The sequence below is a fragment of the Mustela putorius genome, unplaced genomic scaffold, assembly GCF_011764305.1.
Source record: "Mustela putorius furo isolate JIRA1106 unplaced genomic scaffold, ASM1176430v1.1 tig00537227_pilon_pilon_pilon, whole genome shotgun sequence".
Classification (NCBI taxonomy): Eukaryota; Metazoa; Chordata; class Mammalia; order Carnivora; family Mustelidae; genus Mustela; species Mustela putorius.
The window spans coordinates 378,997-398,529 of record NW_025422368.1 but is presented as its reverse complement, the minus strand read 5'-3'; the positions used below and the strand labels follow the sequence as shown (position 1 = coordinate 398,529).

The window sequence follows — 19,533 nt, the reverse complement described above, 5'->3', positions numbered from 1 at the left end:
TACCATGGCTCTTGATCACACCACTTTGAAGAATGAAGAGGTAGACCAGACAGAGTGGTGGTCAGCAAAACAAGGTTTATTGAGTGACAGTAAAGAGGCAGTACAAAAGAGGAAGTGGACCTGCTGAGCAGGGAACCCTACATGAGTCTCTATCCATGGGATCATGACCTGAGCTGAAAGCAGGCACTTAACTAATTGAGCCACCCAGGCATCCCTGAAGGCAGATTTTAGGATGAACTTCCTAAATGACCTCAAAGCAGCTTCACAAAATTAACTCTCCAGGAGAACTCCTCCTCAGGAATCTAGTGCTATTGCTAGAAAATTTAGGGTCATTTGAACCTGCTATGATCTACTCCAGCAATGTAGATGCTTAACACTAACAATGCATAAAGTTTGTATCTTTTGTGAATGTATCTGATTGGCATAACTAAAATTAACTTTAGATTCCTAGCTTCAAGGACAGCTGAAAATGTAGCCTTTGCAGCCTTTGGATATAGATAGACATATTTGACTTTTGGAAAAAATACTTTTTGAGTTTGGAAAATGCAGAATGTGTAAGTTCATAATAAAACACTGGTACAGTAATGATGTGCAGAAGAGTAGTCTAAATTACTCACATCAACATATCAAATAAACATTATTGTCATCCTCAATTAACAGATGGAATACCACATAAAGTACTCTGCAAGGACAGTTTTCCAAGAGACACTGTTGTGATACATAAAGCCAAATTACTTTTAAGTAAATTGCATGTGACTGGCTTTATAACATTTAATTAAAACTAACATTATTTAAGATAATAATAATTGTTTTAATTTATTAAGCCCTGGGAGGTACCAGGCATGTTTGTTAGCCTTTGTAAGCCTTGTCTGAATAAATATTTACAACTACCCTCTGAGGAAAATTCCTACTATTCTCTTTAATTTTTGATCAGAAAACTGACTCACTGAGAGTTTAACTAATTTGTCTGAGGTCACACACATAGAATTCTGTTTCTGGGGACTATATAGAATCAATGATGGAGTACATGAGCTGCTATGGATATCTGAAGGGAGCCATATCAAGGAAGACATTAATATGTGCTAAGTAAATGACACTGTTTAAAAAATGTTGTTTTTGAGTAGCATTGTGATTTTTCACTATTGCCTATATGAAAATATCTCAAGAAAACATTAAAGTGTGTTATTCATGGACATCTAATCATAGGGTTCCATCTGGCACCTTAATGGTTAAAAGATAGAATTTTTCCCTAGATGTGTCCACAGTGGAGATCCTGGGAGGTAGACCTTAGAGAAAAGAAAGTTTCTAACTGTTGAGTAAGAAGTTTAAAAATTGCTACCATTGTTGAAGAGATATAACAATTTCTGTCCATGGTACTGAAAAATTAGGCATCCTGGAAAACCGAGTCATAGAAAATTATTCAAAAAAGCTATCAAAGCAGAGCAATGATAATTTCAAACAGAAGATATCAACAATTTAGACAGGAATAGGTTTTTGAGATCTCCATATTTTTGTTGATAAATTTAACAAAATTTTAGTAAATGATGGCATTATGGTAAGCCCTTTGGTAAGCAATAATGAACAAAGTATCCCATTTTCTAGCAAAATGTTCATAGTCTGTGAAGATCTAGCATCGAGAAAGATGACATTTTAGTATATGGTGAAACTTCTAATCATATCGATCAGCATACTGTATCACAAAACTCATGTAATCCTATTTGACTATAAATTACAGCAATACAAAGCCAATTTTATAGATGGAACAAAGAGAGCAATGCGAATTTGAGGACTTCAGCATTGGAGATCTACCATCAGACAGAGTGGTAGAGGGCACGATGAACACTAAAGAGATCCGATTATTTAAGTGTATAAAGACTTACTGTGACTCAAATTGGACTGATGGAGAATGACAGTATTATCTATCAGTGAGAGAATCAGTTGTTAATCCCATATTCTATGGTTACAGCTGCAGTTGCTATGGATAACTCAGTGCTCAATCCAAAAATGACAGAAACTCTTGCCAGTAAGAGATGATATTATCATACAGGCATATGTTACATCTGAGATTACCAGTGGAAGAGTTTGGGATCTAAGCTTCTTTTTTTTTTTCCAATTTTTTTTTAATTTTTTATTTTTTATAAACATATATTTTTATCCCCAGGGGTACAGGTCTGTGAATCACCGGGTTTACACACTTCACAGCACTCACCAAATCACATACCCTCCCCAATGTCCATAATCCCACCCCCTTCTCCCAAACCCCCTCCCCCCAGCAACCCTCAGTTTGTTTTGTGAGATTAAGAGTCACTTATGGTTTGTCTCCCTCCCAATCCCATCTTGTTTCATTGATTCTTCTCCTACCCACTTAAGCCCCCATGTTGCATCACCACTTCTTCATATCAGGGAGATCATATGATAGTTGTCTTTCTCTGCTCGACTTATTTCGCTAAGCTTGACACGCTCTAGTTCCATCCATATTGTTGCAAATGGCAAGATTTCATTTCTTTTGATGGCTGCATAGTATTCCATTGTGTAGATATACCACATCTTCTTGATCCATTCATCTGTTGATGGACATCTAGGTTCTTTCCATAGTTTGGCTATTGTGGACATTGCTGCTATAAACATTTGGGTGCATGTGCCCCTTTGGATCACTACGTTTGTATCTTTAGTGTAAATACCCAATAGTGCAATTGCTGGGTCATAGGGCAGTTCTATTTTCAACATTTTGAGGAACCTCCATGCTGTTTTCCAGAGTGGTTGCACCAGCTTGCATTCCCACCAACAGTGTAGGAGGGTTCCCCTTTCTCCGCATCCTCGCCAGCATCTGTCATTTCCTGACTTGTTGATTTTAGCCATTCTGACTGGTGTGAGGTGATATCTCATTTTGGTTTTGATTTGTATTTCCCTGATACCGACTGATATGGAGCACTTTTTCATGTGTCTGTTGGCCATCTGGATCTCTTCTTTGCAGAAATATCTGTTCATGTCCTCTGCCCATTTCTTGATTGGATTATTTGTTCTTTGAGTGTTGAGTAAGCTTCTTTAGTGAAAGAAATTTTCTGCATTTAAGTTTAGGGATTAAGCTTAATTCCAAAAGAGTAGTTGTCTTCTTAATTTTTAATTTCCTAAAATATGTTATTTTGGAGAGAAATCCCCATAAACCAAGCCTAGCATTTTAGACGAGCTTATTTAGTATTCTTGTGAATGAAAGAGATTTTGTGGGAAAAATAGCATCCTATTCTGACATTCTAAGATTTTTTGATATATGTTCATGTTGCAAGATTTCTCACCTCCCCCAATAATTGGTACAATGGCTACTTTGGGGGGAACAGCTTTGATCTGAATCACTGTTCAGATGCATATTGGCCATATACACATTATTTGTTTCCTATTAATATCTGTCTCATTCTTTAAAAGGAGGAGAAAGCATATTCACTTAAAGGGATTGTTAATATCTTGTGGGAGGGTAGGTAAAAGGTTTAACAGAGTTTAAAATATACAATGTTGCTCTTTCATCTGGTTACTGTGTCATGAGGCACCATGAGCAGCAAAGTCTCCAAGTGACACCCTGTACTGGTGGTGTGGGAAGTCCTGAATGGGAACCAGTGCCAGTGTCAGAAGTTTCTGGAGATGGTAGAGCTGAAGATCAGCTTGAAGAACTACAACCCACAGAAGGACAAATGCTTCTCAGGCACATTCAGGCTCAAGTACACTCATCTCAATAAATCCTAGTGCTAATTAAAAAAAAAAGAAATATAATATCCATAAGAGGAACACTGGTATTAGTTTTATAACATAACATTTTTTCTGTGCATAATAAATTGAATCAATAAAATCAGCTTCTCGTGGAAAGCATAAAAGAGAAGTAATGACTCCTTTCAGTTTTCTCTTTCTATCCACATTACTCCCATTCACTTCGCTCACTTTAAGACCTGTCATTTGCAATCATTATTCTCTTTGCCCAGGACATCCATTTAATTATATTTTTTACTTTTACTTGGAATTCTTATTGCATTATTGCAAATGTTGTGAGCCGTCCTATATTTTTTTTTTAAAGATTTTATTTATTTATTTGACAGAGAGAGAGATCACAGTAGACAGAGAGGCGGGCAGAGAGAGAGGGAAGCAGGCTCCCCGCCAAGCAGAGAGCCCAATGCGGGACTCGATCCGTCCTATATTTTATATTCATATGGCCCTGGGTATATGTTTTTATAAAAGATTAATAATTCCATACCTAAATGTCTACCTTTTTATCTGTTGCTCAAAATCTTATAAGGTGGTGATGGTCTATTCTAATAATCCAAATGGCTAGTGCATGCCTGCAATGTAGTTGTTTTCAAAGTCTTTTCAGAAATAACATCTGAATGATTTTCCCTACAAGAATTAGGAAGAAATTATAAGAGACCCTTAATCTCAGGAAACAAACTGAGGTTTGCTGGGGAGTGGGGAGGGAGGCATAGGGTGGCTGGGTGGTAGACATTGGGGAGGGTATATGCTATGGTGAATGCTGTAAATTGTGTTAGGCTGGTTATTCACAGACCTGTATCCCTGAAGCAAATAATGCATTATATGAATAAAAATGCAACAACAAAGGCAAAGAAGACACAGAATGTGGAGAGGAGAGCTGAGAAAAACTTGATCATTTGTTCCTATAAAGCATTAAAAAGTACAATGGGTAAGAAAAAAGAAGGAGGAAGATATTATATTTGTGAGTTTTCTATTCTGCTTATAGTAAGCTATTAATATCCACATAATAGGTATTAAATATTGTTAATGGTTTTTCTTTTAGTTTACATAGTTTGTACATGAACTTAATTTGTCAAATATATCCAGTGCTTCCTAATGTAAGTTGATAAATTCCTGAAAAAGTCTTAGAAATCTAGACTGTTGTCATTGATATAAATGCCTTCAAAATAGATCTGAGATAGTAATATATATAGTGTGATAGCAGGTTAAACGGAGTGTAAGAGGAATGAATGATCCACAATGCTGTTTGAGGGTAAAGGCAGCCTTGCTGGAAAGTCTTAGAGAGTATCATAATCCTATTCTCAAAAACCCTTCTTACTGGGGACCTGGGTGTCTCAGTCATTAAACATCTGCTTTCAGCTCAGGTCAAGAACACAGGGTTCTGGGACTGAGCCCCATATCAGGCTCCCTGCTTGGCAGGAAGCCTGCTTCTTCCTCTTCCACTCCTGCTTGTGTTCCCTCTCTCACTGTGTCTGTCTCTGTCAAATAAATAAATAAATTTATGTATACATATATGTGTGTATATATATGTGTATATATATATTTTTTTTTAAAAAAGCAACATTCTTACTGAGGAAATAGTGTGACTTTTTTAATAAAGATTTTATTTATTTATTTGACAGACAGAGATCATAGAGAAGCAGGCAGAGAGAGAGGAGGAAGCAGGCTCCCTGCTGAGCAGAGAACCCAATGTGGGGCTTGATCCCAGGACCCTGGGATCGTGACCTGAGCCAAAGGCAGAAGCTTTAACCCACTGAGCCACCCAGGTGCCCCATGTGACTTTTTTTTCAAACATATGTGGTAATGAACGAGAAATAAAATATAGGCAAAAAATTGAGGTAACAGCCAAAGCAGACAAGGTTTGTCTTATGCATGTGACTTCAGGGTTAAAAAGAATCAACGTTAAGCAGTTATTGAGAAACTGACACTAATTGTGCTAAGGCAGGAAAACTGATATTTTTCTTTGACGATGATAACATTACCTGGCCAATAGGATTCTCATGTTTAAGTTGCTATATTGATCAAATTAAATTTTAATTTCATGTTGTTTTTCTCCCCACTTGAATCTAAGTTAGAACAAGAATCCTCCTTCTTCATCACTGTGTCCCCAAAGCCTGCCATAAGTAAGAAAAGCATGAATGAGCTCATTGAACATTACAAAGTCTTTTTAATGTAACAATCCTAATATTGAACAGGAGCTTTTTCTTTTTTTTTTTTTTTAAAGATTTTATTTATTAATTTGACAGAGAGAAATCACAAGTAGACAGAGAGGCAGCCAGAGAGAGAGAGAGGGAAGCAGGCTCTCTGCCGAGCAGAGAGCCCGATGCGGGACTCGATCCCAGGACTCTGAGATCATGACCTGAGCCGAAGGCAGCGGCTTAACCCACTGAGCCACCCAGGCGCCCCTCTTTTTTTTTTTTAAAGATTTTATTTATTTCGTAGAGATCACAAGTAGGTAGAGGCAGGCAGAGAGAGAAGGAGAAGCAGGCTCCCTCTGAGCAGAGAGCAGGGTGCAGGGCTCTGACCCCAGGACCCTGGGATCATGACCTGAACCACTCCGGTGCCCCATGAACATGAGCTTTTATTCATAATTTACTACAAGTGAAAGTCAGGGTGAAGATGAAAGTAACCCAACTAGTCTGGGTTTTGAGATGAAAGGAAAGTGACTGAAATGCCAGTTCTGAAAGCTGCAGTCTCTGTACATTGAACTTTCAACCTCAGTTTCATCATGTTCATTCACCTATAAACTGGAAGTAATAATGTTCACTTTCTAAGAAGTTTTGTAAAATAAATACTGCATGTGATTTGCTTAATACAGAGTAGAGTGTGTAGAATATTATCAGTAGATGTTATTTCTCTTCCGTACTTCCCAAAACCCTAACGTCAGTTCTAGATGCCACAAATAAAGCTCGGTTCTCCAGAAAGGTGAACTTCCAGTGGTTTATCATAGTTTCATCCATTTTATACATCTGGTGTATTTTTACATTGTCTGCTCTTTGCCTATTTTTTAATTTTTGGAGGCATTTGATCTGCCTAAGGAAAAATACCTCTGACTAAGAGAGATTAGTAAGTAATAGCACCCCAAAAAGTTGTTGGCAGGATTAAGTGAGTCAATACAAAGAAAACAATAGCTCTAGAAGGTAGGAACTGCTGAAAATTTTTATGTTACCTTGTACCTTCTTCTAGCTCCTTTCTCTTCCTCCTTTTTAGCATCATAATTATTATAAACAGTATAAATATTTTTAGTATGTATGAGTCTCTAATGTTTTAATATTTTGAAGTACATATTTGTATTTTATTCCCAGTCCTCTGGTGATTGTGTTTACTTGATTTCATGGAAATGACAAAGAAAATCAGAGTTTTCTAATAACATTCATTTCTATTACTGGAAGAAAGAAAGAATGAAAAGTTCAGAAATCCACATCTATCCTGACACTCTTTCCATCAAAGTAAATGCCCAGTGTCTCTTCAAAGGCAAACCACTACCAATCAAAATCACAATCATTAACCCAGATGTTTTAATGCATTGAACCCAGAATTTGCAGAAAATTCTGAAACAATATTCAGTTCCTCAAATGTATTGAGGTCAAGGATTGGGAGTTTAATATGGGAGTGGAAAAACGGGGAAAATACATAACTCTAATAAAGAAAAGGGAGTTTTGAGAAAGTGTGAATTATAGTATTTACAAGAACATCATCCTTGTAATACTCCTTATACTTTCATTTACTGGAGAAAAGCATAACCTTTTGGATAGTGTCTTTAAAGGCTCACTTTACTTGCTGGTTCCTGAGGGTATATATAAGTGGAGTCATCATAGGAGCGACAGAAGTATTCAGAATAGCCACTCCTTTGATCAATGATGTCTTTTCTTTTGCAGAAGGGTTGGCATACATGAATATGCAGCTTCCGTAAGAGATGGAAATGACAATCATGTGTGAGGAACATGTAGAAAATGCCTTTTTTCTCTGACTGGCAGAGGGCAGTTTCAGAAAAAAAATATCCACAGATATTTAAAAACAGCCACAGAGGGCAGTTTCAGAATTGTTCTAATGATGAACATGTAGGACAAAATTATTAAAGCCAAAGTGAAAAGCAGAATCACTATGGCACAGTAAAAACCAATCACTTTTAAGAGCCATGTGTCTGAGCAAGATAATTGCAAGAGGGGAAAATAATCACAAGCACAGTGATCAGTGGCATTGGAGCCACAGTAGTCTAACTGGAGAAAAAGAATAACTAGTGGGAAGATATTTAAGAATGCTGCTAGCCAAGCACAGAAGACAAGTAAAATGCAGACTCTTTTGTTCATGACGGTGGTATAATACAAGGGTTTACAGATGGCAACATAGCGGTCATAGGACATGGCAGTTAGAAGGTAAAACTCAGTTATTCCCATGAAGATGAAGAAAAACAACTGAGCTGTACAATTATTGTATGAGATCGTCTTGTCTCTGGTGATAATTGTGCCCAGAAATCTAGGAATACAGACAGTTGTAAAGGATATTTCTAATAGAGACAAGTTCCTCAGGAAGAAATGCATGGGGGTCTGCAGATGGGAGTCAACCAAGGTGAGAGTGATGATGGTCAAATTACTAGTGATACTTAATATATATATGATAATTAAGAAGAGAAAAACATAGTCTCCAGCTGTGGGTCATCTGATAGCCCTAGAAGAATGGATTCTGTGGGTACTGTGCGGTGTTTCATTGCTGAACCATTCTTCCCCCCTGTAAAGCGGAAACTGTATGTTCCCCTATAGAACATAAAAAGTTAAAACATGATTGAAGTTAGAGTACAGAATTTTAAAAATATCCACAGTGATGAATAATCTATGAAACCCAAAACAAATGTTTTCCTTCAGCAATTCTCTAATTTCTACTGGGCCTCACATTCAGGTAATACATATTATTTGAAGTTAAATACTGATTTTTTTTTTTGTTGAAAATGCACTGTCATGAGCCATGGAAAAAAAATCTTATGCTAACATTTAAGCAGAAGCTACTTATTTTGATGTTTTTAAAAATAATATTCTAATTATTCTTGAAAATATTTAGCTCCTTTTATTAAAAAAACATGAAAATATTCTAATTGATATTTTTCTTGTCCTCCATATTATAAAAACTAGTCTGGATTATGGATAATCTAAATACAGGGTTTCAAATCTCACAGGGGTTATTTGGGCCCACCTCCACATTTCATATTTGGAGACCTACATAGTTTAGAAAACTTCCACAAGTTTACACAATTAGTCACCATAGTATTCATCTCACTGTACAACATGCATGTTTATCCATGGGAATGTTGGTATTCCCTCATAAATTACTTTCTTAAGAGTTTGGTTGATGCTATCACACTCTTACCTTTTTTTTTTTTTTTTTATAAAAAGATCTAATGGACAAGAAGATAACCTTCTATTAGTAAATTAAATAATTGCCTAGAGTAGTTGAAATCATTCAATGCATAATCCTTTTCCTTTTTATTTCTTTTTTTTTAAATTATAGAATACTGCTATGGAAAATGAACAAATGGATGGTCAAAATAACATCAACTAGGAAGCAGATATTCTTTCCAATTTTAAAAATAATCCTTTGTATGTGACAGAGTACATTTTTAAATTAGGTAAAAATGAACAATCCGAGATTTATTTCTTTGTTCCTGCTTTAGGATTTTATTAATAGTCTCTTGATAGTAGGCAATTATTTAATTTTTAATATTTAAATGATTGTAAGTCCACAAACATATATGCAAATGTGATCTTTAAAACATTTAAGTAAAATGAAGATTCCTTATATTATATTGAAGAATAACAAATTTACTTACTTCTTGATTCTTCTTGATGACCTAGTCTCAAATTTTAACAACTGATTTGCTTAAACATTTACACAATTTCAGAGTGGGTAAATTGATTTAACAAAATATTTGGTTTCTACTGTGCTCTTAAAACAAGTGTGTTGATTTAACTTTTTCATGGTTCTTAGGAATTATAATTCTCTTTGACTCGCAAGTTCCTTCATTCCTGATATAAAATGGTGACAATATTTTATTATAATTCAACTCATTCTTGCTTTTCATCTCTCTCTCAAACTCTACATACAATTCAGTTACACCTAGGTTGACTAGTACTTTCCCATTTGCCTCTATTCATATAATACAAAGCACTATTTATTCAATCATTTTCCTTTCTATTCATGCAAATATTTAAAATCAGTATTTTGTAATTCTATGATTATACATCTATAAAACCTAAGTAATGTTTTCCTTAAGTTCATGGACTGTTATATATTCCTCCAAACAGGAAATTTTGGAACAGAGGAAATTTGAAAACAGGAAATTTGGTTTTGAGAAACCAAAAATATGGAATGTTCTTTATGTCTGCCATAGAAATGGAACTGGACTTATTTTATCTGTGTCTTTTTGTTGGTCCAGGGTAATTCATTAAGTAAACAGAGTAAGGAGAAGAATCCTTAAAGACAGAGGTGAATCATTTTTATAAATATTGATTAAGAAGTATAAACAGCAAAATGACTTAGGTAAATAGGTAAATATAGAAACGATGAGATCCTAAGTATGTGAAAGCTAGATTTAGAATTTCACACTTCTATTGCTTCTCGGCCTTTTGGCTAAGATCAAGTGTAAAATTTCAGTCTTCTGTGATTACATAAGGAACACACATTTTTCTTCCAGAAACTGGACTTGACTACAGTAGAATTAGTGTGCTGATATCTTTTGAATTTTGGGTATCCAGAGAAGAATTCTTTATCAGGATGAAATAGTGGAAAACACTGCTGTGGATTTCTAGTATGACTGATTGTTTTCTGAAATGGACAACCTCTTAAAGACCGATGAGGAGGTTTATACTTACATTGACCCTTTGAATTTAGGGAAGCCATTCCCAAGTCTTTTGTGGCTTTTATTGCCTTTTGACAACTTTCTTCACTGTGTTATTTACTTCCATTAAACAGCTATTTATATTTGTGTGTATGACATCTTCTCATATTGAGAATATTTGTGAATCAATAAAATAAATATCTGGAAAGCTGGCATTGGATATTTTGTCTTGTTTATTTCCAGAATTCCTTCAATGAAAGATGTCATTTTTATTACTAAAAGGGTAATATAATATAGAAATATAGAGCATCTCAATGGCTCAGTGGCTTGGGCATCTGCCTTCGGCTTAGGTCATTGTCTCAGGGTCCTTGGATTGAGCCCCACAACAGGCTCTCTGCTCAGCAAGGAGACTGTTCCCCCTCTGTCTCTGCCTGCCTCTCTGCCTACTTGTTATCTCTCTCTCTCTGTGTCAAATAAATAAATAAAATAAGAAGAAATACATATGAATACCATATGTACACATATGTGTAATATAAATTTATATTTAACAATTTATCTTTATTTTCTTTGCAGTTATAAATGTGGGCATAAAACATGTGTGAATTTAATACCAGTAGTGCAGATTATTACTATTTGTGGGAGGCAGGATGCAGATTATTTACAAGATTGAAAGATGAGAGTATTTGAAAGTGGGACAAAAGAAAGAAGTGGGAAAGGATGAACAAACCACTGACTCACACATAGGAAAATATGTAGATGCTGAGATGTGTAGAATTTATAACTGCTACACATTAAAATAAGCATTGAAAATATTATTCAAGGGCGCCTGGGTGGCTCAGTGGGTTAAGCCGCTGCCTTCGGCTCAGGTCATGATCTCAGGGTCCTGGGATCGAGCCCCGCATCGGGCTCTGCTCAGCAGGGAGCCTGCTTCCCTTTCTCTCTCTCTGCATGCCTCTCTGTCTACTTGTGATCTCTCTCTGTCAAATAAATAAATAAAATCATTAAAAAAAAAGAAAATATTATTCAAGATATTTCAGTGAAGATGGTGAAACTGATTCTCTACTTGTGAAAATTCTATTCCTTTGCCTTTAGTTTTGTATTCAAATAGCAATTCTTTTTATATTTTATTCAGAGCTTTTATTGATTACCAGGCACTGACCATAAAATTATCTCATTTTTTCAAACAAGCAGACAATACAAAACTATCTGAGGTCAGTGCTATTATTATTCAGGAAAAGAAAGATTCTGAGGCAGAAAGAATTTAAAGTGTCTGGTGTTCACCATTTTTGTGTTTGTGAGCAACACAATCTTTAGTGTCTCACAGGGAATGGGAATGAATTTCTATCTCACAAAGCACTGTACTTCATGAAATATCCTATTAGACATGTTTCTTCTCCATATCTTTTCTCAAACTCATAGATACTGGATTGCCTCTCTCTTTCTTCCTTGATCAATCTCCCTCTCACTCTCTAACTTTCTACCCTTACTACTTTATTCCTAGTTCCTAATAGCTGTCTAGCTTTTCTCTAGGCCTTGGAATAATTTACTTTTAATGAAGACTGATTACACCTGTTACCCTCCTATCCACAAGCTAGTAGGCATCTGCTTTTTAGTAATGTGTCAATTACCTCCATGTATTCTGAGGTTGATGAGTGACTATGTTTTAGGTCAATGAAACATCATTCAAGGTACAGGTTTCACGCTCCTCAGAGAGTGGAGGATGGATTTTAATTACAAATAATGGTTTGCTCTAACATGTTCTAAATCAAATATGAAATTTATTAAATCAAATGGTTAAGGGATCCAAATCTTTTAAGACTTTCTCTAAAACCTGAACTGGAATCCTATTACTTATTACTCCCAGTATATGTTAATAATCATTTTCAGTGATATATTATCATGCTCTTGTGCAGGGAAGCCCCTCCACTAGATGTCTGGTTGGCCTCATGCTTACTAACTACCATCATTTAATTGAGCTATTATTCTATAAGTTGAATTTTTAGTCTCAAATCTATTGATTGACAGATGATGTCGGACCTGATAAGTTACTAGTTGTAACCCATATAGTTAAGAGAATCCATTTTGTGTGTGAAAAAATAATAATGGTTTGCATCATGGAAGTTCCTACCATTAGAAATCTCCAATGCAAACCTTAATAAGAACTGTTCTCAATAACTTCATGAGAGATCAATAGACATCAAATAAACTGATTTTTGCATAGTTGTCAAAAGACCCAATGTAGAGCAGGGAGCCAAGATGGCAGAGAAGTGGTAGCAGGCTGAGACTACTTCAGGTAGCAGAAGATCAGCTAGATAGCTTATCTAAAGATTGCAAACACCTACAAATCAGGCAGCAGAACAAAGAGAAGAACAGAAAATCAATGACTTTCTTTTCTTTCTTTTATTTTTCTTTCTGAAACTCTTTTTTTTTTAAAGATTTTATTTATTTATTTGATAACTAGAGATCACAGGAGGCAGAGCGGCAGAGATAGAGGAAGGAAGTAGGCTCCCTAATGAACAGAGAGCCTTATGAGCGGCTTGACCCCAGGACCCTGGAATCATGACCTGAGCTGAAGGAAGAGGCTTTAACTCACTGAGCCACCCAGGCTTATTATCACCTTTCTCCCTCCTCCCAATTTGGGATCTCTTCTGATTTGGCTAAAGCATATTTTCCTGGGGTTGTTGCCACCCTTTTAGTATTTTTACTTGCTCCTTCATATACTCTTATCTGGACAAAATGACAAGGCATAAAAATGCACACACACACAAAAAAAAGAACAAGAGGCAGTAGGAAAGGCTAGGGACCTAATCAATACAGACAATCAATACAGACATTGGTAATATATCAGATCTAGAGTTCAGAATGATGATTCTCAAGGTTCTAGCTGGGCTCGAAAAAAGCATGGAAGATATCAGAAAAACCATCTCAGGAAATATAAAAGCCCTCTCTGGAGAAATAAAAGAACTAAAATCTACCAAGTTGAAAAAGAAAGCTATTGGGGCTCCGGGGTGGCTCAGTGGTTAAACCACTGCCTTCAACTCAGGTCTTGATCTCAGGGTCCTGAGATCAAGCCCCACATCGGACTCTCTGCTCAGCAGGGGCCTGCTTCCTCCTCTCTCTCTGCCTGCCTCTCTGCCAGCTTGTGATCTCTCTCTGTCAAATAAATAAATAAAATCTTAAAAAAAAAACACAGAAAAAGAAAAAGAAAGCTATTAATGAGGTGCAATAAAAAATGGAGGCTCTCACTGCTAAGATAAATGAGGTAGAAGAAAGAATTAGTGATATAGAAGACCAAATGACAGAGAATAAAGAAGCTGAGCAAAAGAGGGACAAACAGCTACTGGACCATGAGGGGAGAATTCGAGAGATAAGAGACACCATAAGACGACACAACATTAGAATAATTGGGACTCCAGAAGAAAAAGAAAGAAGGAGGGGAGCAGAAGGTATACTGCAGAGAATTATTGGAGAGAATTTCCACAATATGGCAAAGGGAAAAAACATCAAAATCCAGGAGGTGCACAGAACCCCCCTCAAAATCAACAAGAATGGGTTCACAGCCCATCACCTAATTGTAAACTTTACAAGTCTTAGTGACAAAGAAAAAATCCAGAAAGAAGCCCAGGAAAAGAAGTCTGTAATATACAATGGTAAAAATATTAGATTGGCAGCAGACTTACTCACAGAGACCTGGGAGGCCAGAAAGAGCTGGCATGATATATTCAGAGCACTAAACGAGAAAAACATGCAGCCAAGAATACTATATCCAGCTAGGCTATCATTAAAAATAGAAGGAAAGATTAATAGCTTCCAGGACAAACAAAAACTGAAAGAATTTGCAAACACTGAACCAGCTCTACAGGAAATATTGAAAGGGGTCCTCTAAGCAAAGAGAGAGCCTAAAAGTAGTAGAACAGAAAGGAACAGAGACAATATACAGTAACAGTCACCTTACAGGCAATACAGTGGCACTAAATTCATATCTCTCAATAGTTACCCTGAATGTTAATGGGCTAAATGCCACAATAAAAAGACACAGGCTATCAGAATGGATAAAAAATAAAAAAAACCCTGCTATATTTTGCCTACAAGAAACTAATTTTGAGCCTGAAGACACCTCCAGATTTAAAGTGAGGGGGTGGAAAAGAATTTACCATGCTAATGGACATCAGAAGAAAGCAGGAGTGGCAATCCTTATATCAGATCAATTAGATTTTAAGCCAAAGACTATAATAAGAGATGAGGAAGGACACTATATCATACTCAAAGGATCTGTGCATCAAGAAGATTAACAATTTTAAATATCTATGCCCTCAACATGGGAGCAGCCAACAATATAAACCAATTAATAACAAAATCAAAGAAACACATAAACAATAAGACAATAAGAGTAGGGGACTTTAACACTCCCCTCACTGAAATGGACAGATCATCGAAGCAAAAGATCAACAAGGAAATAAAGGCCTTAAATGACACACTGGACCAGATGGACATCACAGACATATTCAGATCATTTCATCCCAAAGAAGAGAATACACATTCTTCTCTAGTGCACAAGGAACATTCTCCAGAATACATCACATCCTCGGTCCTAGATCAGGTCTCAACTGCTATCAGAAAGTTGGGATCATTCCCTGAATATTTTCAGACCACAATGCTCTGAAGCTAGAACTCAATCACAAGAGGAAATTTGGAAAGAACCCAAATACATGGACACTAAACAGCATCCTTCTAAAGAATGAATGGGTCAACCAGGAAATGAAAGAAGAATTTAAAAAATTCATGGAAACAAATGATAATGAAAAGACAATGGTTCAAAATCTATGGGACACAACAAAGACAGTCCTGAGGAAAATATATAGCGGTACAAGCCTTTCTCAAGAAACAAGAAAGGTCTCAAATACACAACCAAACCCTACACCTAAAGGAGTTGGAGAAACAACAAGAAACCCAAACCCAACAGGAGAAGAGAAATCGTAAAGATCAGAGAAGAAATCAATGAAATAGAAACAAACAAACAAACAAAAACAATAGAACAAATCAACAAAACTAGGAGTTGGTTCTTTGAAAGAATTAGTAAGATTGATAAACCCAGACTTATCAAAAAGAAAAGAGAAAGGACCCAAATAATTAAAATCATGAATGAAAGAGGAGAGATCACAACACCGAAGAAATACAGACAATTATAAGAACATACTATGAGCAACTCTACGCCAACAAATTTGACAATCTGGAAGAATTGGATGCATTCCTAGAGACGTATAAACTACCACAACTGAACCATAAAGAAATAGAAAGCCTGAACAGACCCATAACCAGTAAGGAGATTGAAACAGTTATCAAAAATCTCCAAACAAACAAAAACCCAGGGCCAGATGGCTTTCCGGGGGAATTCTACCAAACATTTAAAGAAGAATTAATTCCTATTCCCCTGAAACTATTCCAAAAAATAGAAATGGAAGGAAAACTTCCAAACTCATTTTATAAGGCCAGCATCACCTTGATCCCAAAACCAGACAAGGATCCCATCAAAAAAGAGAACTACAGACCAATATCCTGGATGAACACAGATGTGAAAATTCTCACCAAAATACTAGCCAATAGGATTCAACAGTACATTAAAAGGATCATTCACCATGACCAAGTGGGATTTATTCCAGGGCTGCAAGGTTGGTTCAACATCCACAAATTAATCAATGTGATATAATATATTAATAAGAGAAAGAACAAGAACCATATGATACTCTCCATAGATGCTGAAAAATCATTTGACAAAGTAAAGCATCCCTTCCGGATCAAAAATCTTCAAAGTGTAGGGATAGAGGTCACATACCTCAATATTATCAAAGCCATCAATAAAAAACCCACCGCAAATATCATTCTCAATGGAGAAAAACTGAAAACTTTTCCGCCAAGGTCAGGAACATGGCAGGGATGTCCATTATCACCACTGCTATTCAACATAGTACTAGAAGTCCTAGCCTCAGCAATCAGACAACAAAAGGAAATTAAAGGCATCCAAATCTACAAAGAAGAAGTCAAACCATCACTCTTCACAGATGCTATGATACTATATGTGGAAAACCCAAAAGACTCGACTCCAAAACTGCTAGAACTTGTACAGGAATTCAGTAAAGTGTCTAGATATAAAATCATTGCACAGAAATCAGTTGCATTTCTCTACACCAACAACAAGACATAAGAAAGAGAAGTTAAGGAGTCAATCCCATTTACAATTGCACCCAAAACCATAAGTTACCTAGGAATAAACCTAACCAAAGAGGCAAAGAATCTATACTCAGAAAACTATAAAGTACTCATGAAAGAAATTGAGGAAAACACAAAGAAATGGAAAAATGTTCCATGCTCCTGGATTGGAAGAATAAATATTGTGAAAATGTCTATGCTACCTAAAGCAATCTACACATTTAATGCAATTCCTATCAAAGTACCATCCATATTTTTTAAAAGAAATGGAACAAATAATCCTAAAATTTATATGGCACCAGAAAAGACCTCGAATAGACAAAGGGACATTGAAAAAGAAGGCCAAAGTTGTTGGCATCACAATTCCGGACTTTAAGCTCTATTACAATGCTGTCAACATCAAGACAGCATGGTACTGGCATAAAAACAGACACATAGATCAATGGAACAAAATAGAGAGCCCAGAAATAGACCCTCAACTCTATGGTCAACTAATCTTCAACAAAGCAGGAAGAATGTCCAATAAAAAAAGAAAATAGCCTCTTCAATAAATGGTATTGGGAAAATTGGACAGCCACATGCAGAAAAATGAAATTGGATCATTTCCTTACACCACACACGAAGACAGACTCAAAATGGATGAAGGACCTCAATGTGAGAAAGGAATCTATCAAAATCCTTGAGGAGAACAGAGGCAGCAACCTCTTCGACCTCAGCCACAGCAACATCTTCCTAGGAACATTGCCAAAGGCAAGGGAAGCAAGGGCCAAAATGGGTTTTCAACAAGATCAAAAGCTTTTGCATAGCAAAAAAAACAAAAAAACAAAAAACAAAAAACAAAACAAAAAAACAAAAAACAACAGTTAACAAAACCAAAAGACAACTGATAGAATGGGAGAAGATATTTGCAAATGACATATGAGATAAAGGGCTAGTGTCCAAAATCTGTAAAGAACTTAGCAAACTTAACACCCAAAGAACAAATAATCCAATCAAGAAATGGGCAAATACATGAAGAGACATTTCTGCAAAGAAGAGACCCAGATGGCCAATAAACCCATGAAAAAGTGCTCCATATCACTCGGCATCAGGGAAATACAAATTAAAACCACAATGAGATATCACCTCACACCAGCAGAATGGCTAAATTAACAAGTCAGGAAATGACAGATGCTGGCGAGGATGCAGAGAAAGGGGAACCCTCCTACAATGTTGGTGGGAATGGAAGCTCTAGAAAACAACATGAAGGTTCCTCAAAATGTTGAAAATAGTACTACCCTATGACCCAGCAACTGCACTACTGGGTATTTACCCTAAAGATACAAATGTAATGATCCGAAGGGGCACGTGCACCCACTCGAATGTTTATAGCAGCAATGTCTACAATAGCCAAACTGTGGAAAGAACCTAGATGTCCATCAACAGATGAATGGATAAAGAAGAGGTGGTATATATACACAATGGAATACTATGCAGCCATCAAAAGAAATGAAATCTTGCCATTTGCAACAACATGGATGGAACTAGAGCGTATCATGCTTAGCGAAATAAGTCAAGCAGAGAAAGACAACTATCCTATGATCTCCCTGATATAAGGAAGTGGAGATGCAACATGGGGGGTTAAGGGGGTAGGAGAATAAATGAAACAAGATGGGATTGGGAGGGAGAGAAACCATAAGTGACTCTTAATCTCACAAAACAAACTGAGGGTTGCTGGAGGGAGGGGTGTTGGGAGAAGGGGGTTGGGGTTAAGGACATTGGGGAGGGTATGTGCTATGGTGAGTGCTGTGAAGTGTGTAAACCTGGTTAATCACAGACCTGTACCCCTGGGGATAAAAATATATTATACGATTTTAAAAAATAAAAAATTAAAATAAAAGAAGATAATAATTGAAAAAAAACGGTCCAATGTAAAATAAAAGAAGAAAATTAACACCAAATGCCTTAGAAAATATTCAATTAATTATTCTTTTGTCATACAATATATTGAGTTTTGTTAAAATTTACATTTTATATGATCACTGTTTTAAAAGCTAACTCAGTGTTATGTACATTATTACATGTGTTTATGTTGGCTAAAATATTTAGTCAGACCACTAGGACATTGGAATATTTCTAAATTATTCAAATGTATTTATGTATTCCAAAATTGTTTATCGAATGCCCACTAAAGGGCAGAAGCCGGTTCTAAGGTAAGAGTATTAGTGACTTCTGGTCAAAGTCTAACAACTGCTTCTCCTGGGGTGGAGATGAGGGGCTGATCTGTAGAGCTGATCCTAAGATGTGAAGTCTCTCACATGGCAGGTTTCAACAAACTGATGTGGGCTTTCTGAGTGCAGAATTGAGAAGACACAGGACAACCGGCTTGTGGGAAGTGTCTAGGCAGGCTCTGCACCCTGCTGCGGGGACCACAGCATTTTGTCACAGTGGCGACAAAGATCTCTGCCCCCCTAGAGTGAGGGATGTGAGAGAAAGCAGACAATAAGCAATGAACATGATTGATCCCAAATTATAGGGTCTTTTATAAATTAGTAAATATTTTGTAAAGGAAGAGAAAACTGAAAAACCTTGGAAGTTGAAGGCTACTATAATTTTATGTAGAGAAGTTGGGGGAGGACTTATTGAGGTGACATGCAGATATCTGGGATAGGAGTGTGTCTGGTTTAAGAACCATCTAGTGTAAATGCACTAAGGCCTTAAGAGGAAACATCATGTGATTTTCTAAGAAGGATTTATTTTTTTCTTCC

The 19,533-nt window shown here is 36.4% G+C and overlaps 2 pseudogenes; one reads left to right on the top strand and one right to left on the bottom strand.

Annotated features, from left to right (window-relative positions):
- The first annotated feature begins 3,543 nt into the window (after positions 1–3,543).
- The window catches only part of LOC123390034, a 46,244-nt pseudogene continuing 30,254 nt past the window's right edge, over positions 3,544–19,533 (top strand).
- On the bottom strand, positions 7,471–8,458 carry LOC106004651 (annotated as a pseudogene).